This window comes from Meleagris gallopavo, chromosome 11, assembly GCF_905368555.1.
Source record: "Meleagris gallopavo chromosome 11, MGAL_WU_HG_1.1, whole genome shotgun sequence".
Taxonomy (NCBI): domain Eukaryota; kingdom Metazoa; phylum Chordata; class Aves; order Galliformes; family Phasianidae; genus Meleagris; species Meleagris gallopavo.
In genome coordinates, this window is record NC_139414.1 from 1,276,747 (window position 1) to 1,298,649 (window position 21,903).

The window sequence follows — 21,903 nt, forward strand, 5'->3', positions numbered from 1 at the left end:
TCACACATGAACCTTCCTTTCTGATACAATACTAACATCTTGGCTTTGCTAAGCACTTCTAAGAACTCCAGATGGAGAAAGGTTTGGGTTTGCAAAGCTGGAGTGCTGTAGCCACACAGTATATATCACCTGATAAAAGCTTGGTGCAGATCCCAGTTTGTACCACTTCCATTCTGCTGTGCGCTTGTCTGTGCTCCAGTTGTTCAGCCACTGCATCCAAGTGACCTGGAGAGAGCTACAGCCCTTGTCTTTGTAGTCAAATAAGTAAATAAAAGCCCATAAACCAACTTCTTCCAAAACCACAAAGCCCACATCCAATCTTATGTTTTTTAGTGACAACAGCCTGATGAAACTGCACTGCCATTCAACACAGGAGCCCCAAACTTTAAATTCTAATTGCCATCTCAAGCACACAGGAGGCATCAGGGAAAGAGAAGACACAACAATCACTGAATTTAATGCTCAGCCTAATGTAGAAATTAGAACACCAACCCTATGTCACTTCTTGGCGTCAGCAATGTGGTTAGTGCTAGCCTTGCTACCTTGGAAAAAAGTATCTGCTAATATACACATGCAAAATTTAAACATGGTTTTACATGCAATTCTGAGTTTAGCCTTACAGAACTGTAGGAACAGGGAGGGGGTCCCACCAGCTCTTAACCACTCTTAACAACTGTATTAAATGCAAGCGCAGACATACAGACAAGCTGTCGCTCAATCAGATTCTGTGAATTATCATAAAACAAGAAAAGGAGGTCCCACAAGGGCTTGGAAAACATTTGAAATAACCAAATTTCATCCCTTGAGGAAATGCTGCCTAGCAGACAATGTACTAATATGAATGAATTATCATGAATAAGGAGCTGATTGTAAGTATTATTCACTGCTCTTACTCTAACTTTCATTTATTTTTCTCTTTTTCAGATTCACTGTTCCTTCTTCAAAACTGAGAATAATTTCTGGCATAATGGGGCTGTAAGCAGCCTAGGCTATGGGAGGTGTCCCTGCCTATAGCAGGGGTTGGAACCAGGTGATCTTAAAGGTCTCATCCTACCCAAACCATTCTATCACTCTATGACTCCATGATAATGTATCTTTAAAATTATGCAATTCCATTCAAACTCTTAGAATTCAGATCAGTTCCAATCTACACATAATAGGGAAAGGTTGCTGCAGTAAGTGATATCCAAATGGGCACCAGCTCTGGGAAAAAATGGCGTTGACACATCAGCTATAAAACACTGCAAAGTTAAACGAGCAGAGTTGCTTCTCCTGCAAATCCATGGGACAGGACAGCCAGCTCAAAGGAGGCAAGTGCACACTTTAACAGTCTTTTTTCATGGCTCTCCTGGCGTTTCTTAAGATATCTATACTAGATTCCCCAGTAGGATGCAGCTTACGGACAAAAATGTTTTCAATTTTGAAAGGCTGTAGGTTGATGCTTGCTTCCTCAAGATCTTAATATCTAAACAGTCCATGCTTCTTAAAATATGTGCCATCAGCTTGACACCAAACAAAGTAATACGCCATTAAGTCGCATCTGCTTCTACAATGATTTCATCCTTTGATTACCATCAGTTTTTAATCTGCCAATGGTTATACTATAAACAAGTAGAGAAGCTGAAAGACATGTCAAAAGAAAGACAACATGTAAACAAATAATAAATGTGGGTGCACCTTTGGGTTATCTGTGATACTGCAGTAGGAAAGCAAGCACTGAACTGAAGACAGAAAGGTGATTTGTTAAATAGGATTCTGCTTTTCAGCATCTGCAGCAAGATGCCCGAGTACAGCAGCCTTCATTAACATTCCTAAAAGTTGAGAGCCATCAGGAATAAATAAAAAGGTACGTGAAAAGCTGATAATTTTTTTTGCATCACACAGAACTTGCAAAATATACCACTGATTATAGAAAGATAACACATACACACATTTCTATAAAATGACTTTTTGAGCCGTCTTTTTAGGACGTTATTAAAATCTTGAAACCAGAGGTTTATAATGAAAAGACTGTCAGACTCTGAACTAAAGCAGTGCGCCTGGTGCAGCTAGAAGGATGGAATTTTATCTACTCTGTGTTTCTCTCAGAATGAAATAATCATCTCTCAGCAAATCCTGTGCAGGGAAAGTCATAAAAATAATTTCTGTGAAAAAGACTCCAAAGAATGTAATGAAGAATTAAAGATAAAATGAAGGGATTTCTGTAGGAAATACCATGGTTTCTATAGAAAAGAATGGGATGCTGAAGGGCTTACCTCTGCAGGATGCATCAGCAGAGCTCCTTGCTCTTGGATAGGAGCAGCACCACAGAGTGCAGTTTTATTCTGGAATGAAACAAAAGCAAATGTGCTTTGAAGGAGCCATGCAGATTACAAGATGCTGTGGGTTACACAAAGCAAAGGGATGAGTTGATCTCCCCTCTGTACCTCTCTAGAGATGGCAGAAGCCCAAGTAAGATTGGGAACCCAGCTCTAACTCATAGGATACAGCCATGCCCTTCAGATCTAATGTCCTCCAACCTCCAACCCGCATCCCATGTGGAGCAAAGCCAATGAGCCAATGAGCTGATCAGGCAGCCAAAAGCAGCAGTGATTCACCTCTGCAGGCCTGGTTGGTTCCATTGTGCAGTCAGAGCAGCACCAGCACTGGTGGGGCCTCATGGCTGCAGATGCAGATTGGGGATGGGAGGTTGTGACTGCCCCACTGTGCAGCACAAGGCTCTGTGCAAAGCTTTGCTCTGGCATCTCAATGTACCAAGGTGAGCTTGCAGAAGATAGAAACTGGTGACCAACCAGAAATTATAAGTTCAAGAATGAAAGATTTCTTTACAGCTTTCAAGATGAACATCTTAATGGACTACTGCAGTGCTTGTGGCCCTTTCCATGGGCTGTAGATGGCACAGCTTGTTTCTTTATTAAAAAAGCTGTAAAACCCACTTGGCAACGTGCACAAGGGAAAGCAGGCTTTCTGCCCAGCTTGTCACTAGCGTGCTGTATGCTGTCCTCTCTGCTGAGATCTATATTAACAACGTTTTTCAGCTCTCTACCAGGTTATGCAATCTTAATGTGGAGAAAGCTGAAAAGATCAATTAGAAAAATACATCCTAATATCAAACTCCGTTCTGTAAAAATCACTCATTCATAAAAGAAGAATGAAAGAGGACAATCATTATTATAGATCGGACGTTCAGCTCTTTGTAAACACACAGCTGTCAGCTGGCTCTGTGGCTTTGCAAAAAGACTTCTGTAGGAAAAGAGGTGAAAGTGCCAGAGCATATAGCTCAGAGCACACCTTCCGTCATTCTTCCTGTCTGGAGGACAGGCACTTGTTTGTCACAGTGCCACTCCCAAACCCCCTACCAGGAAATCTCTGCCCTTCTGGGGCATGCTGTGCAGCATCACCCTCTTCTAACTGGAAGACATCCAATTCTCCAGTACTTTGGAGACAGGATGTCATCTCATACTGTGTAGCCACTTACTTGTAGTTTCTTTTTTTTAGATATTTGTATTTTTAAATGCTTCTTAGAGCCCAGCATTCAAAACGCTTCCAAAGACTTCTGGATGCAAGCTGAAATCAGAGCTGGCAATCCTTCAGATTTCTGTACCTGGTGCTTCCTGATAACTGGCGTCAGCTCGGCTGTTTTTGCACTTAAAAAATAACACCAACATCAGAAGGATAGCGTAATACACTTCAAAAAGACCTGGGGATAAAAGAAAAAAGTAATGAGAAGGTTTCTGTGACTTTCAGGGAGTTTCAGGATAAAGAGATGGAGTGCCCAAGTTGCTGTGAGGGTCGGTGCAAGGTCAGTCAGACCAGGACCCCCAACTCAGGAAGCACCTCATTAGGTCAATGCTTCAACAAGCCAAGCCTATTTTTTTTTAATCAGCACTTAACTTCAACACCCAAGGAAATAAAACATGCAGCACAGGGGCACATTTTATGGGAGACAGAGTTAAGGAGCCCAAGCGACCCTGCTGTGGTCCCTGCAAGGTGAGCCATGGACCAGGACTCACTGGGAGCCCTGCCATGGGAAGGTGCTCTGTGGGAGTGGGTCTGGGCTCGGCAGATAAGAGGGAAACAAACCCATTGGATAGATTCTATAAATAAAAAATGGACTTGAAGTCATATCACCATTCATTTATTTGAGTTTTTTTCTTTTCTTTTTTTTTGAGATATAATTGATAGATTGTCTTCCTTCCCAAGATCAATTGTTTGGGATAAGCATTTCATTAATTAAGTTAATTAAAAGTTTATGTAATCAGGGAGAAAAAGTAATTCTGGCTGCATTTGCAATTTATAAATAATTTATAATTTGTTAAATTATGAAAATTCTTTAAGTGCTTTCTTGCATTTCCTTACCTACTTATTCTCCACATTAAAATTACAAACAGAATGATACACAGTTAAGATATATTACACTGACTTATGAAATTTATTAAAGAAGTTTACAAATGTTGCTCTCCCATTCAGAATCCAACCCATCTATATACACTCCTCTGCCTTAAACATCCAACATACCCAGTACACGTCAACAGATAAGCCTGCATTAAATAGAAACATGTGGGCAAATGCTTGCTGGAATAGAGCAAGAGAAGTTTCACAGACAAAATAAATAAATAAATAAATAAATAAATTATTTAAGGTACAGATGGAATGCATAAACTTATCCTTACTTCCAGGGCAAACTACAGACAAGTGTTGCTATTGTCTTGAACTTTAGGTAACGAGCAGGCAGCAATGCCTGTTTCCACATTTATTTCTATTGCCTGCAGTCAGTTCCTAGTTTTGCAATGGGGAGGGTTTTCTTCTCCCCATCTGTGTCCGTTCTGCCTCCGTTAGCAGGAGCCTGAAGGAGAACTGTGGCCACCAGCACTGGTTGTTTGGGCCACCTCCAGGTTCTGAAGGATCTGGCACAAAGCTGAAGCAGCTGCCCATGGCAGAGTGGTAAATATCTTCTCTACTTTGCCTGGCCAAGAGCTGAAATACAGGTGGTCCACAAAATCCATTTGTCAATAACAATCTCAGAATAATTGGAAGTCCACATTCATCCCTTGTTTTCTGTGGAATCCTTACAGCTGTTCGAGCTTAAAAAAAATCACAGAATCTCAGAAACCTTTTTCTTTATCAGCATTTTCATATAATCTTAAGGATTTCTACAGTTTTAAAGATTTGGAGCATATTTGAGAGCTGTCCAACTTGGTAACTGTGACTATTAGACTAGCAGAAAAAAAAAAGAAAAAAACAGATGGCACTCCTTTGCCTCTTTTGTTTTTTGCACAGAGCTGACTGTGGTTGCAATTCATCATCGACAGAAGATGGGGGGAAATAAAGGATGATTTTGATTCAGTATCAACAGTTCACCTGACACTTCAGCTGCTGAACGTACCAACAGGAGCAGCCTCAGAGTCACCAGGAACTTTTTTCCATCCCCGAAGTCTTCCTCACAATGCAACTCAAACAGCCACATACAGTTATACAGGCATTTCAGATTTCTCTGCTATTAACTTGCCTTTGCATGTATGCATTTTGTGATGGAGGAGCTGAAAAGGAAAAAATATTGCTGCTGCAAAGAAATGGCACCTTAACAGAGTAATGGATGGATGAAAGCATGTCACAAGGGGAGGGGATCCAGTGAGTAACTATTAAGCCATCGCTGCCAAACTATATGAAGTCTTGCTTTGGTTTTGTTTTGGTACAGGAGGATTACTTAGCACAGAGCATCTGCTTTGGAGTAAGATCACTGCTTCTCTGGGACTCCTGTGTGCTTAGAGGCAAGTGCATGACCGTAACTCAGCACAAGTCTTGTTGCAGTAACCCTCTGTCACCTCACTGGCATGAGGCTCCAGCTCCACAAGCACTGCCTGTGGCTGCCTGCCTCCCTCCTACTCCTGAGAGCTGCATCTCTGACAGAGCAGCTCCCAGAACACACACCCAGCTCCCAGGAAGGAAAACACTACAGAGATGGGATTTGATCTTCAGCACTGACGAGGAAATAAAACATGGTATCACACAGAGTAATATACCAACACAAGCTAGAAAAACAAGGCTGCCCTTTGTGGCATTCTACAGCATCAATACAGATGCAAACTAAGGAGCTCTCCAGCAAGGACCTCAGGTGTGGGCTGCTCCTGCTCTCTTTCATTTCCAACTACCTGCATGCAGAACGCTTGCTTGATCCTCACGGATCAGACAAAACCCCACATCTGTTTGTACAAGTACAGACAAGCTTTTCAGAGCACACATTTCCTGCATGCAGATAGCTCGTGGCGTGCTTGCATTTTGCATGCATAATTTGAATCTTTCTGCTTGGTGTTTTGTGCTCTTGGAAGTCAGATCACAGAGCAATGACAAAGTGAGCCTACAAGGCACAGGGAACAAGCAGTCCTCCAGGTGGTCAGGGCCATCCTTTGCCCCTAAGGAGCCTTGGGCTTTAACTCAACACTGCCTTCCCCAATGTTTCTTTCCACCATAGAGGCCAGTTTCCATCCCCCCTCACCCATCTCCTCCTCCTTCCACCAACTTCAAAGCAAAGCTGCTTGCCAGAATCCCCTCTCTTGGAGTCCTTCTGCTCTAAAGAAGCTTAGCAGTTCTTTCTGCTGAACTGAGTACAGCTTCTTATACTCACGCTTCATGAAACAGCCAGGCCTTTCAGCAGTTTGGCTGCCAGATCAATTGTGCAGTTGATTACTCTTTCCTATCAGATAATGAGGGGGAATCTATTAATTGCTGTCCCCACATATTTCAGCTATACAGATTTGCTGTCTTTTCAGACGATACTTCTGTTCAGCTTTCACACTTTTTCCTCTCTATTTAGGGGTCAGAATACTAAAGCCATTTGCAGCTTTCCAAAAGAAAGCTGTGTGTGGCAGGTAACGAGAGAAAATTGATTTGAATGAGCATGGTATGCTTCTTCCTGTGCTCCATCAGAAGTTCAGCCATCTAACGCCATTCCTAAACAACATGCCTCACCTGTCCTCAGTGACATCCATTGATTTCAAATCCATATTATTTAACTGTTTAAATATATTTACCATCAAAAATTGCTTTTTCTTGCAATATCTTTAAATGTTTCTATAGGCAATGCACACTAAAAATAATTTATTCTTTTGTGCGTGTGCGTGTTTCCATTAGGTTTGTTCTTAGTGTTTAAACAAGCAAATTTCTTCTTTCACAGATCCTATTTTCTCAGAAATGACTCCCATTCCCAAATCCAATTAGCACTTTACCAAATACCTTTAAAGTCAGCAACACATCAGTCGTTCAGAACAGCACAAAGTTTGGAGAGCTCTGGTACTTCTGCTTCTTTCCAAGACATAAGGATACAAACTGCACACAAAGCACACACATGCTAGAGGACACTGGGACATGCCAGTCACAAGCCTGTGAGAAGGGGCAACTTCAATGTTCCATTCTTCCCTGTGTTTCTATTTCCACATGAGAACTCTGCTGCTCCAGGTTTCAGGCCTGCTCAGGCCATTCTAGTCTCCAGCAAATTCATAGAATAGAATCACAAGATCCTTAGAGCTGGAAGGGACCTGTGAAGGCCACGTAGTCCAGCTGCCCTGCAGTGCACAGGGACACCACAGCTGGATCAGGTTGCCCAGGGCCTGATCAGCCTGGCCTTGAAAGTCTCCATGGATGGGGCATCCACCACATCACTGGGCAACCTGTGCCAGTGCCTCACCACCCTCAGTGTGAAAGAATTCTTCCTTATATCCAACCTAAATCTCCCCTCTTTGAGCTTGAAGGCATTTCCCCTTGTTCTGTTACCGCAGACCCTGCTAAAGAGCCTATCCCCTTCTTTCCTATCACTCCCCTTCAGATTCTGACAGGCTGCCCTCAGCTCTCCCCACAGCCTTCTCTTCTCCATCTGCACAGCCCCAGCTCTCAGCCTGTCCTGTAGGAGAGGTGTTCCATCCCTGGGATCATTTTTGTGGCCCTCCTCTGAATGCACTCACAAAGATCTGTGTCTCTCAATTCAATCCCAGACTATCCCATGCTATACTTCTTGTACTGAAGATACCTGCTTATCAGTTTTCCTCTTTGCTCTTGGTAAATCATAACCTGGAAATGACCAGCCTTTTCTTCTGAGTGCCAAGAAAACAGCTTTAGCAGAAAAATTGCTCAATTCACTTTGTCAAACTGAATTTGCCAGCATGCTGTTGGTGCCTGTTCAATATCTAAGAGGCTGAGCTACCTGCACAGTTCAGTTTTTATGGCAGCTGGCCTTCCCAATTGCTTTCCCTATTGCTTCTCCTTTCTCCTGAGCTCATCCTGAGAAAACCTACAGAGCCACAGAAGGGCCCTTTGGGCAGCCAAGGCACGCTGTAACAACAGGGCAGCTCGTGTAAAGGTGAACCAACTGTGGTTTGGGCTCAAACCTTCATTTCAGTTACTGGAAAAGCCACCAACCTACCCATATACACAATTAGAGCACCAGTTCTTGCTTCTTCATAAAGTCTGCACTCTAGAATATGCTAAAAATGGAGTCCTTGGATGATCAGGAAATGAATGCCAAACAATTTTTATTTAATAAAACAGTTAACTGTATGAAATTCATTGTAAGTGAATTACAAAAATATTCTCTGGTCAGAACAATGTAAGTCTAATAAAAAGCCTACAGTTGCACCAAATTGCTTGCAATAAGAAATTACTGTTGTCATCCAATCAATGCAGTAATTGTCAGTGATACTGTCTTTTCCATAGCAAGGACTGAAGTTCATGTTTGTACTTTGACTCACAGCTGAACTTCTGTTGTATAAAACAGACAGGGAAACTCTTGGGGAACTTTCCTTCCCCAGCTTTCTGACGCTAGAAATAAACTGGAAAAGGTTGAGCTGGCAGCTTGGTTCTGTACAATACTAAAACCACAAAGTGAAAAGCAGACATCTCTTTTCAAAGCAGGAGGTAAAGATTGCCAGATGGAGGCTATACAGTTGGCATCAACACTCACAGTATTTCTGCTGGTTTTAAAGTGCCTTTTTCTGAGCCCAGTGAGAACGGTTCTTGCCTCAAGCAGGCAGGCAGTCATACCTCTAGTTTTGCTATAAGTGCTTATAATAACAGTAGCTCTGCCACAGTCATTTAGGGGAAGGGCTCTGCAATTGTTACAGAGAGCATTAGCACTGGACCTTTGAGAGGACTGATGCTTAAACACAGTTCTGAGAGCTACCAGCAAACACTGTGGCTGTCAACAACTCCAAAGGACAGAGTACTTAGAGCAGAGGTAACGTGGTGCAAAATGAAGGGTCCAGAGAAAGAACAGCCCAAGGTCACAGACAGGGAATGCAGTTGTCAGAGCTGTCATACCAAGCATTATTCATTCAAGATTTTGAATCTCAGCTAAAAAAAGAAAATACAAAAAATCTTGAAACCTTCTGGAAAATCACCTCCATAACATTTTCAGACACTTATTTTGGCTACTGAAGAACAGAAGGGGAGAGAACTACACAGCATTTGCAGTGTGTGGCATGATTAATACATAACAGTCAAACGTACATCAGAGACATTTACAGAAATGAAATATTTGAGATAGAGATACGTGGCTGAGGGGACACAAGACTGTTTAGAACGGAAAATAGTTTATTAGAGATGGATTGAGTTAGATGTTGCAGAAAACTTACAAACAATACCCAGCAAGGACTCCCAGTGAACACAACAGATGTTGGGCACGTTTTGCATTTCAGAAATGTTACTCTGGTGCTTCAGGTGTTTCATATGAAGGACAGAGAGGAAAATTTACCATATTAAGGTTAAGAAAGAGTCCAAGACCCAGAAGAGCTGAGCTTGCAACTCATGCTGTCCCCAGAGCAGGAAATCATGCAGCTTCCATCAGAAATAAATAATCCACTGCAGAAGCGTAAACAAGCAAACAAACAGATGAAAAAGAAAGATCTCATCTCACAACAGTGGCATCTCATTTTGGAACCTCTGACATAATCAACATTGGGCTTTCTTCAGTACTATGGTCAGGTGCCTGTGTCCAGTCCAGCTCCTTTATAAAATGTCAGCATACCTTTGGCACGGGCATGGGGGAAGACAGACCCAAGTCTGTTTTCAAAGACCCCATTCCAAACCACAAATGTATCAGGGTTATACTCACAGTCAAGACAAATCACAGCGGCCATGGCAGTCATGGATAAAACAGATACTCATGGTGGTCGAAAGGCAGCAGAGCCCACGGAATAAGCTCATTATTAGGGTAACACAAAAACAGCTTCATATCATCCAATTGTCCTTGTCCCTGCTGGTTGACAGATCCATGTGATCCTTTTTGAAGTGCCTTACATTATCTCATCCATAATTCTCTGGACAATTTATTAGCAGAGTCCTGAGGATACAGCCTGACAGGTTAGCATAAAAGAACCTGTACTGAATCCTCCCTGAGCTGCCTATCTCAGCCATCACTGTAAGCAGAGCAAAATTTGAAATCGATTTGCTTTTCTAAACGGGAAAAGCACCAGCTTACTCCTCATTGCTTTTAATGCTGAAAACAGTGCTTTTAGGGCCTTGGTAGAAATGCTCTGTCAAGTGCTCCTGTCAAAATGCAAGTTAGTGCTAGCATATAAACCATGAGAATGGCCTTGGTGGCAAAGATTAATTGGTGTGGGTTCTTTGGAAATACGGCCCTGTGCAAAGTGTAATCCAGCAGAGGTATCCGGTAGCCCAAAGCAGCCAGGCAAAGCACGCAGAAGAGAATGCCAAGAAAACTCAGTTTTGGATGAATCAAGCAGGAAAGACAAAGGATTGAATTCACACCTTTGCTACAGCTGTTTCCCTGGGTCTGAACACTCACAAGTGTGCTTCACTCTGCTATCAGCTTCATTCCTTAGCTGGGAAGTCTGCCAGCCAAATCCCACATTCTGACAATGAACAGATTTCTTCTGTGAGCAGATGGAGTAACTCCGAGCCTCAAAGAGTTAGGTTCATTCATAAGCTGCTCTTAAAATGAGTTCTTCACGTAGTCAAAAGGATTATCATCCTTAGGAGCCTGTGACCAATCTTAGAAACCTATGTTGGTGGTAAGTCACCTCCAGTGCACAGGGCACTTGAGCAGAACAGATCTGCACCTAGCCCTCCAGGTCCCACTACAACAAGCCACTGGGGCCTCAGTGCCACGTCTCTGTGCAGTGATGGCAGATTTATCTTCTCAGTTCATGCTTGAAGAACTGAATGAAAATTGATGTGTAAGAGATTGGTATCATCAACATTTGTGCACAGTCAAGAATGAGTTAAGAGCAGAACTGTACGGCTCTTCCTGTCAAAACTCTCTTTTCAGCTATGCTACTCACAATGCAAGAAGAGAAAAGAACGCCTCCCACAAGAGTCTGCACAGAAATGAACAGTGGCATTATACATGAGGTCCCAAAATAATGCAAAGCCAACTTAGTGGATTCAAAAGTCACAAGCAACACTGAAACAAGACCTTTCTGGTATGCTAATCATTAGTGTTGTAATCCTACTTAGGAGCATGAATGATTCTTGGGAGGATACCTAATGCTACCCTCCCAAAGCTGTTGTTGGAGGTATAGTTACAGAGCGGGACTGGCTCTGCCCTGGGATCCATTCCTGAAAGCATATGAGTTGCTGTAACAGCCTCTTGCTGCTAGTCACAGCTTGGCTAAGAACAGGCTGGGTGTTCCCCTGGGAAAGCAGGTGGATTAATTAACTTTGAAAAGTCAATTAATGAAATTTGATTTCATTTTCCCTCACCTATGGATTGCAAGAGGAAATAAGAATTTTCTAAAATGATACTGCAGTGTGCCCTTCTTGAATCTCCATCCACACTCCACTCCCAGACTTAAATTTTACTGATAGTAAGAAAATAACAGACAGTGAAACTGAGTTTTGCAAACAGTGGTACACACTGTCCTATTATTTCAATTCATAGCTTCACAGGTTGTTAGTGGGTTCAATGATATATTCCTCCACAGCGCTCTCCATTTCCCCAAACTGCCTAATCCTTCCCATGACACAGGGAGCTTTTACACTCTGGGGAAAAAAAAAATAGTTCATGGCAGTTCAGCTTCACTTTTTGGCATATTTTTCCCTCTTACAATGTATGTCAGAAAACCAGCCAGGCTGCCCTGCTCCTTACAATAACAGTTAATATATGCATATATATTTAGAGATAAAGCAAAACTACTGCAGAATGCATCTAGACATCCAATGAAAGCACACACCTTGCAAAATACTGGGCTTTATTTTGCATTATCTATTATGTGGTCAAACACACGAAGATACGTTGATGGGAGAAGTACTACCATGTATCTTGGGCCTGAAAATCCATCTGATATCTACTGTCTCCTTTTCAAATGATCTTGGCACTTTCTTGATCCTCTACTCCATCAGACATATGGTGTACAGAATGTCATGGGAGAGGTTAGAGGAGTCACCAAGTCTCTGTCTTCTGTTCAACCTCTTGCTGCATCTCACAGTAAGCTGCTCACTTGCTCTTACCATAGACAAAAATAGCAGTGCAGCTTACACTGTCTTCTCACTTGTAAAGGGCTGTTTACTGTGAGATGGTGACTGTATAGAAATACAGCTTTAGTAGAAGAATCTACAAGAGAAAGTTACGTAGAACAATTTCGTGAAATTCTCAACAAATAAATACAACAGCAGTGAAATGGCAGGAGGATCAGCAAAGAACAGCAATCGAGAGAAGCTACGCCTTGCCTGATATGTTACACTGTCACTCAGCACAACTCAGAGCAACTCCGTGGTGACAGCTTTGTCACAGAAAGGGGCAAAGAATGTGCAACAAGGGAGCACACCCACCTCCTCCCCAGGCAATGAGCTGACAAAAAAAACCCACCCTCAGTCAACTGTGGGTGTGAGGGGAACTATTAAAGGAATTCCACCTTTAGTGTATTAAACACAGCCATCAGCATCTAACTTCCTCAACAGTTTCCCACTCAATAATCTCTCTGTACAATTAATTCAGCAGCTTTTCTTGGAAACAAGTTTCTCCATCTCACAGAATATCTTGGCTTAGCCCTTGCTTTCAAGAAGGTCAGCTGCAATATTCAAAGTGCTCTGAGTGAAATGCTTTGTGCCAAAGATAGCAGTGTGATGCAATATGGTTACAAAGGCCGTGCTCAGTGCGAAGTACTTATTAGTTGGGCTCTATAGGCAACCTGTCAGTAGTGCAAACCACTCAAAATAGCAAAAGGCATATGCTTAAGTGTAAAAGGATATGGTTCACTGATAAATTTAAATTTCAAATTTCTCATCAACAGGTTGTCATTTAACTTTAAACACTGATTTTGGCTAAGCAGAACAACACTGACAGCTTAAAATTTTCCTGTTTCGTGTCAGAAAACCACAGAAACTTGACTGAAAATCAAGAGTGTCACATATTTAAGTCATAAAACACCACTGTTGGATTCCTGCTTTGTCAGGCTGAGTAGAGGGTAAAATCCCCCTCAAATTTATGCTGGATAAATACTCCAGACAGATGGGCCAGAAAGTCCTGCACAGACACCCAGTATTCCCTAGTAGATGCAAAGGAACTGAACAGAAGAAACTCATGGGTTTCCAAGTGCCAGGAAACCCCACAGTAATGTAAATCAAGAAGAGCTAGCTAGTACTGCACCTCCAGGGGTAAATGCACAGATGGGCTCCTGACCAGCTCCCAGGCTTGAGCAGCTGCTGACACAGAAGTAAGAGTAGCAGGAAGAACAGAAATAACATCTAGAGAAGTTTCCTGGCAGAAGATTGTGAGGATTCAGACAGCCACCCCACAATTTGCCAACCAAGGTAAAATTTGCACAGGTCATCCAGTGAAGAGAACTTGTCCTGTGATGCAACAGGGGAGGAAAAGAATCCTCCTTCCTTCCTCTATCTTCAATTGAAAAGGACTCCTCTCCCTGCCGTCATGGTTGATGCTTCCAGTAGCAGCTCATTACTGGAGAGCATAACAGCTCCATTCTGTGTGAGCACACAATGAACCAGTCTGATGCACCGTGTGTTAGCATCAGGGATTTGTAACCTCACATTGCTGAGCAGTGGGAAAGGGCATGAAAGGGATTTCTCACAGTTGAGATTCTGCTCCAAAAGTATTAGGAAAAATACCAGCTCTCCTATTCTGAGTTCCAGTAAGAAATCTCTAAAGGAGTGGGAAAAAATACTCTGACATCCACATTCCACCCAGACATCTCTGCATGGAATTATTCAGTACAGAAGTGCTGCTTGAAGCCACACAAAACAAAAACACACTGCAATTTGACTGTTTTCCCATGCTAAGAATGAAGGATGCCCTTATCTGTTCTAAGGGTATCAGTCCCCAAGGGTATCAAGATCTCTCCAAGATTATCAGGAATTTAACTGTGCATCAAACTGAAAACAGGCTCTGAAATTTAGAATAAATTACTCCCAAATGTGACAGAACTAACTCTTCTACCAAGCCAGCCTTATTGGCATCTTGGCATGGTTAAAAACTGGGACAGTTTAGAATTACTGCTATTTTTGCCTTTATTATTTAGAAGTGCACTTCTAAATAATAGAGAGAACTTCTCCATAAGGAGAATGGATTTTACTGTATATTACTGTACTGTATTTCATGTTGAACTGCTTTTTTACAATGCAATTGCTCACCATTTTTAATGATAATTTGCTAACAACCTTTTGCTGCACTGATAGAAGGAGAGAGAAGAAAGAAGGAAGGGGATAAAAAGTTCATTAAAATAGTTTGATAGAAGATCATAAGCATTAAGTAACCTGAGTTCAAACTTCAGTAGCTGGAGGGTGTTGAAACAACAGCTTAGGATACCTAAGTATGCCAACTCTGCATTTAAAAATAATATGCCTGGATCTTTCGAATTTAGCGTGTGAAAATCCTGTAGGATAACAAGAAGTTTGAGAATAACTGCTATAATTGGGTACTATAATTGAAATTTTCAGTTTGTGGCCTTCAGCGTCTCTGCTGAGCACCCCATAATTCTGCAGCAGAACAAAAACTGTATCTGCAGTATCACTCTGCAGCCTGTCTCACATTTCTTATGGAGGCAGAACACAGATCTGTAGTCAGTGAAGAGTACTTAGGAGGCTGTAGTTCACAGCCTGGTCTCCAACACGATTCAGGTCAGTTACTCATGCTGTACTCACCAGCTTAACATCAGCCTCACAGGAAAGACAAACTCAACAGCCCTCTTCAGGCAACTCCTTAGGTAGAGAGCACAGGTTAAAAACAATAACCTGACCATAGGAGTAAGATTGGCCAGTAGAGTTGCATATCACAAGTATTATATACAAGCAACAGTTTATAACCACATGTTTTGTGAGGCAGTTTTTCACCGAAAACTGCATTAGTCAGTTCTGTGTGGGACACCCACAATTAAAACGACTTTCAATATCCCATGGTTTTTATTAGCTCTGACTTTTGAAAGATTAACGGCACTGCGAGCTACACCTGCTCTGAAACAGCCCTACTTCTGCAGAGCAGTATTGTCTGTGCCTGCAATAGGATAGGTGGAACTCGGGTTGGGCGAAATCCCACACCAATTCTTTTGTGAAGTATGCACGTACATTACTACTTGTCTGAGCACTATTAATGCCTCTTCCATATTTAGATCCCTAACCAGAGGCCTGGCTACAGCACCATACAGCAATACAGATTGTAAACAGCTGCCAAGAAAAACAAACAAACAAACAAAATCCACCTGAAAAATCAAAGGGGAGTAAGCCCAAACACTACAGCACTTTATCTCTTTTCCCTGTGGATTCCCAAGGGGAAGTTACACACCACTCTGGCTTGAAAAGTAATTGATGCAACGTGAAGTTTTCTGCTCCCAGCCGTCCTTTCCAATAGCGAGCTGCAGGAGGGCAAGATACTGCTGTACATCAAGATTGAAATCCGTGCATCCAAGTCATGGCAGTTTTATCCTGACTGACAGAAGAATGTAAATCCAGATCCCATGAATGACAGAAATGGACTGATGCCAGGGCACAGCTCCTCATCATTTCTAAATCCTAACTAATGAATAAGTAATACAACACAAATCCTGCTGTGGTATCTTGCAATGCATTGTTTGTGTTGTCTGAAATACACTGAATAGGATTATTTGACTCTTGCTTTCCTCAGTCTCTCACAAAAATTATGTTTCCCAAGGGGGTCCTTCAAATGGTCATATTTCCAATAATGCACTCAGGAGCTCTCCAGAACAAAATAAGATGAAGCCACAAAGCTTTCCCACAAATGGCCATCAACATATCCCTGCTATTCCATTAGATATCAATACAGAGGATTTATGAACAAATTCTGTCTGAACTGATGCCCCTCCTCGCCTTGATTCAGTCAGGTAAAAGCAGAGAAGCAGTTTCATTTGCTCACTGTTGCAAAGCCTTGTATCTTTCCTTTTAAAAATCAAACCTCAAACGTTAGAGATGCTCAGTCAGCTACTGAAAAACACTGCTCTAACCTATGCCTACCAGCAGCTGACGTCTCTTGCAGACACTAATAATTATCAGGAACATAGATGAAAACACTTAACAAGGTGAAAAATACTGCTTTGAGATCCCAGCACAAGGTTCATTACCTTATCATCATTACAGCTACTGAGACTTTCAGATCCTCTTGCAACTGTGCAGCTGGTGCTGAATGCATGGCAATGTCATGCCCAGCTGATTCCTGGCGATCAGTCCCTTGCAGTGGTCCTGTTGCTTCCTCAGCAGCAGCCTGTCTCCTCCACCTGTCCTGCCACAACAACATTCTAGAAGAAATTCCCAGTTACAGAGCGAGGAAAGAATGAGCTTTTCAGGATATCAAAGGAATATTTGGCATTGTCCTGATTCAGAAGGTGGGAAGGAAATTTACAATTGGGATGGCAGTCTAACAACTCCAAACTAAAAGTTAAAACTGAGGAAAAATAAACTTTCATGTGAAAACATGCACTGTAGATATGCACTTCCCCACAGCTCTTTGTGAATAGCTTATCTCAGTACCATAGCATGACCACCACAATGACAGATGACACACAGCTCAGGGCCCAAATGCTTGTGATTCAGCCACTGATGGCAATCCCAGCTTCCCAAGTACTGCCAAGCACTGGCAGCAATAGCAAACACTTTTCTGAAAACTGCTTAGCCAATCTCTGCAGTTTTCACAGGCAGATGAGAGAAGTGTGAGGAAGCAGAGAGGCAGGCTGCCTGGTCACAGCTCAGGAGTGAACCATCCAATTGCTGTACACATTGGATAAGGCTTTTCCCTGTCAGAAGTTTGCACTGCTCAATCACTTTCTGATCGTGTTTTGCTTTAAAAGTGGAGTGTTTCCCTACAAGTGGAAACAAGAAAATTAATGAGCACAACATGATCCAGTTGTGATCCATCTAGCTTAATCACAAAGCTATTGTTAATAAACAGATTCCTTTTTCACCACTGACTCAGAGAGGGGCTTTGGCATGGCTCCTGGGGAGCAAAGACCCCGTGGGTGCCTTGGAAAGCCTTTTCTTCCATTATTGATCTTCTGGCACATCGCAAGTTGCTCCTTCATTCTGAGATGAGTAGTACTGCATAGTGAGAATGACTGCCTTAAGTCCTTGCAAAAAGAAGCAGCTAATCTAGTTTCAAACCCAGAGGAGACAGATCACAGTAACATGGGAGACAAGGGAAACCAGACCCTTGTCTATGCTTGGAGCTGAAGGAATTGTCTACCTCTTGCTCTCAATGTACACAAGGCTCTAAGGCTGGAAAAAGGAGAGGGTGTGGGTAACCCAAAACCCAGGAAGGACAACCACAAGTTGGCTCACCCAACCACCTGATTTAGACCTAGGACCTTTCAGTACTTAAAGGGAGCATGTAAGTAGGAGAGAGACTCACTTTCTACACAACCCGATAGTGATAGGATGAGGGGGAATGGTTTTAAACTCGAGGAGAGGAGATTTAGGTTAGATGTTAGAAGAAAATTCTTTACTCAGAAAGGAAGGAGTCGCTGGCACAGACTGCCTGGGGAAGCTGTAGATGTACCACTCCTAGAGGTGCTCAGGACCAGGCAAAAGAGAAGGTGCAAGGATATCTTGTCAATGTCTATTAGTGCCAATAAATTATGAGAAGGTCCCTTCCAATCCAAGCCATTCTATATCCTACCAATCTATGAATAGCCCCCTGCAGATTACACTGATCTCTGAAATTAGTAACAAGCCTCTATTGCTAAAATTAGGAGCAGAGACTCTTATTACTGTAACATACTTTGTCAATAACCCTGAGAAGGGATGTATTTTTAGCTGCGCAACTCAAGTGACTCTTGATTTAAAACAAAATTGTCAAACATGTACACTAACATTTAATCAGTGAACAAAATTTGTGACACAATAATGTCCTGCATTTGAAGTTTACAGGAAAATACTTTTCGACTTACTTAAAATGTGTAAAAGGTTATTCAAGAAAAAGAGCTGCTGCATACAAACATGTATTTTTCTGTCACTAGCGTTTAAAGATGAAGATTGAAGTACACAAATCCTAACATGCAAAGAATCTGCTGCCCACCTCCAGTACAGGCAGGTCTTACATCTCTAAAGAGACACCATCTCAGTGCTCCTGTCTCCTGTCTAGAGGTAATAGAAATCCTCCAAGCAAAAGAAAATATACATTTGTTACCTTGAAAACAGACTTAATAGTGTAACATGCAAACACCAGCACTTTTGGCATCATCACCACCACTTCAACACATCCATGACCTCATTAAGGTTGCAGCTCCTTATCTGAGAACCAGCCTACTCGAGATGAAGGACCTGCTTGGTATATGTTGGTATTTGGAAGAGAGGAGCAGAGCCATGGGATCTCTCTTGAGCCATTCACTAGGCTATCTCTACCCAAACATGAGAGTTTCTGGCTCCCACAAAACCCCTTGTTGCAGGTACCCTGACTCCACGTACTTTTGTTATCCTACCTTGCATTCACCCAGTCCTCCTTGGTGACATCAGCAATTTGGTATCCATCACTTTTCACTTGCTGGTTCTCTTCAGGATACAGTGTGCTGTCAGCCTTAGGCATGTACTGTTCACGGTACTTGAGTGATTTGGAAAAATGAGTGGATAATGGTAAAGCTTCAGAGCTATCTGGGATATTCAAAATAAAGGCCAAATGTTGCAAAAGGACCTTCCAAGGCTGAAGAAAAATAAGAAAAAAGATTCAGAAACTAAGTTACATATAAGGAAATGTGAAGTTGTATGCATGGCAAAAAACAATCCTAACTTCACACACGTGATCAAGGACCAGTATCATATCACCTCTGAGTACCACTAAGATCAAATTAGCAAAGGCAAACTCAAAAGTAAACAAACTTCCACACTTCCTCTTCCCGCTGTCAAATAAGGAATTCCCTTCTACAGGACACTGCAGATGCCATAAATATATACGAAAAAATGACATGAAGTGGATTATAAAACACAGAAATACCATTTCCAGACCCAGGAATAAACCCCTGGGTGAGGCACACATCGATCCAACTTCTTTACAACCTCTCATATCTTTTCACCCAGTAACCCTTATGAACAAACCCAACACTCCTCCACACTCTTCCTTCCTGTACTTCTCTACATTCCCAGTTAAAGCCACACTGGTACATACGAACAGGAATTACTTGCAGACCCTAACCAATACAAAACATTAACTGTGGGAGGTTCTTCTGCAGCCCCTCTCTGCATTTCATATGAGGTTTTGAAAAGTGTCTGTAAAGCCACCTTTCCTATTTTGCTTACATGCACAAAGAATGTACAGCAATCTCTCATTTTCATTTCTCAATTATCTATTTTCTGCAGCCTGTAAATGACTACATTAAGACACATTCAGCCAAGAACATCTAGCTAATGCATGGATTCAAGTTGTAAAATTGGCACTGCTGTAAACGTTATTTCACAAGTACTGTTCAGCCAGCAGAGCCATACAAAAAGAGCAGGCTTACCCTTTTCTTGATGATGCAGATATAATTTAAAGAAAATAATCTGAACGCTTAAAAATAAGTGTTATTTTTCAAAAGATAACCCTGAGATAGCAAAAGGCAAGTTCTTAAAGGAGTTTATAGAGATTTAGCTGTGCATTTCCTGCTGTTATTAGCACAAATCACATGGTTGAATCTCTGCATAATGCTTTGAAATTGCAGCTGTTAATGTGCTCCTACAGAAAAGATGTGATGATGGAAGGGGATCTCAAAGCCAGCTGTCACATCTCTGCAAGACTGAGGGAATCGTTTCATGATCAGGCTCCATCCTGAGCCACAAAAACAGGTAGAAAATTGTGACTCTTATCTTAGTAGATCTAGAAGAATTTTTGAGGCCAACCATTTAGTTTTACTTTTAATAGCCAAATCAGAGCTACAGTTCCTAAGAAGAGCTGCATCAGACTGATGAAACTGTGTTGATTAGGGCTAAGGAATGGCCTTTATATTCCAGCACCAGTGAGGGGTCTTGGCAGAAGCAATCTCTTAGGAGCACACATCTCTAACTCACTGTTACACCCTGCAAAAGGATCACTCCAAGGCCTCGAGATTTCAGTCAACAGGAGTTACTCTGCTGTACTGCAGCCCCTTTTAGCAGGCTAGTGATGAACAGCAGATCTGAAATCACCTGTAGCTAGCCCTGTCTCTTTGGTGAGGAAATTCACAAGGAACTGATAAAATAGTTTGTGCAGACAGTGGAAACAAAATATTTCTGCAAGCAACCCTTGAACTCCCATTGTGTCTGCTGCAGGAATAACCTGTGATATAAGTAAGACAAGCCTACCGTGGTCCAAGTAGTCTGGCATGTTAAAACACAGTAATCCCTTCCAGTGCATAATAATTGAGAACAAGCTTGACAGCCATAGCAATTGATAGAATAGGAATCCCCATTCTCCTATGCTCGGTTAGCTTTCAAGAGGAAGACATGTCATGAAGTACCTTAGAAACCACTGAAAATGTGTTTAATGGGTTAACCTAAATTATTGTACAGTTATTTTCAGTAATACCATTGGAAATTCAAACCAAACAGAAATAAACATAGCTAGTTAAGCTTTGTTCTGCTGAAAACCTAGGGCAGGAATACAAATCATGCAGCAAATGTAAGAATAGATGCTCAGGGTCCAACCACAGATTTTTCTAACCTTTTAATTTACTTTCAGGGTTAATCATAAAATTTACTTACTCTTTCCCTAAGTAGAACTATAGAATGTTTATTTGCCTGATGCACAGTCCTGGAATCAGTTGCTAAAGGATTTCTAGAAGCTGTATCTGGCCCCTCAGGCTTCTTGTTACTGACAGAAACTCTCCCCCTGAACTTGTCAGTTTCTTATTTAAATCCATTTCCAACCTCCACCACAGCCTCTGGCAACATTCTGCAATTATTATTATGAGATGTGTGAAAAAATCACCTCTTTTTTTGTTTGTTTCAAGCACATCTGTATTATTGCATCAGTGACATCTTTCAGTCTCCTTACTGTAGGAAGTGGCAGATCACCTCCCACTCCCCTCCACAGCAGTGGTGACACTGCACACCTCTGCCCTACCTTCATCCCCACACTCCTTCAGCTGTCTTGCTCTGTATAAACTCTACTGCAACATACCATCTTCCATGTTTCTGATGAGGTCTTTGCAATGCTCTGAGCTCTCACTCCCGTGTACTCTGTTCTCTCTTTGCTATTCATGTTATTAATGAACCAAGCATTGCATTTCCTTCAATTGAGCACAAAACTCAGCTTCTCAGTCTCAATAAACCACTCCTGATAGCTGAGAGAAGACAGTTTACTCCCAAAGCCTGACCCACAGAGCAGCACTGAAAAGCTTTAGGGGCACAAATTCATTCTAGAAAGGGGAACAGATGAAATCTGTTCCTTGCCTTTCACCAAGAGATAAGGGGAGCTTTCTGGGAGTCATGCCACCCTGCTACAGAATGGTGTGATTTCAGAGGAGCTGTACTTCAATCATATGGGTT

At 42.0% G+C, this 21,903-nt stretch overlaps 1 long non-coding RNA gene across 7 annotated transcripts in view; it reads right to left on the reverse strand.

The window, feature by feature from the left end:
• The window catches only part of LOC104912620 (uncharacterized), a 237,174-nt gene that overhangs the window by 73,322 nt on the left and 141,949 nt on the right, over positions 1 to 21,903 (reverse strand). For 6 of the 7 annotated variants that reach the window (XR_014885429.1, XR_014885427.1, XR_014885431.1 and 3 more), the window contains 3 exons: positions 18,888 to 19,105; positions 3,479 to 3,700; positions 2,256 to 2,324 (listed from right to left, as the gene is read on the reverse strand). This is a non-coding gene — a long non-coding RNA (uncharacterized LOC104912620). Of the gene's footprint in view, positions 1 to 2,255; positions 2,325 to 3,478; positions 3,701 to 16,538; positions 16,713 to 18,887; positions 19,106 to 21,903 lie in introns of those variants that run through there. The other variant, XR_014885426.1, reaches the window with a different exon arrangement.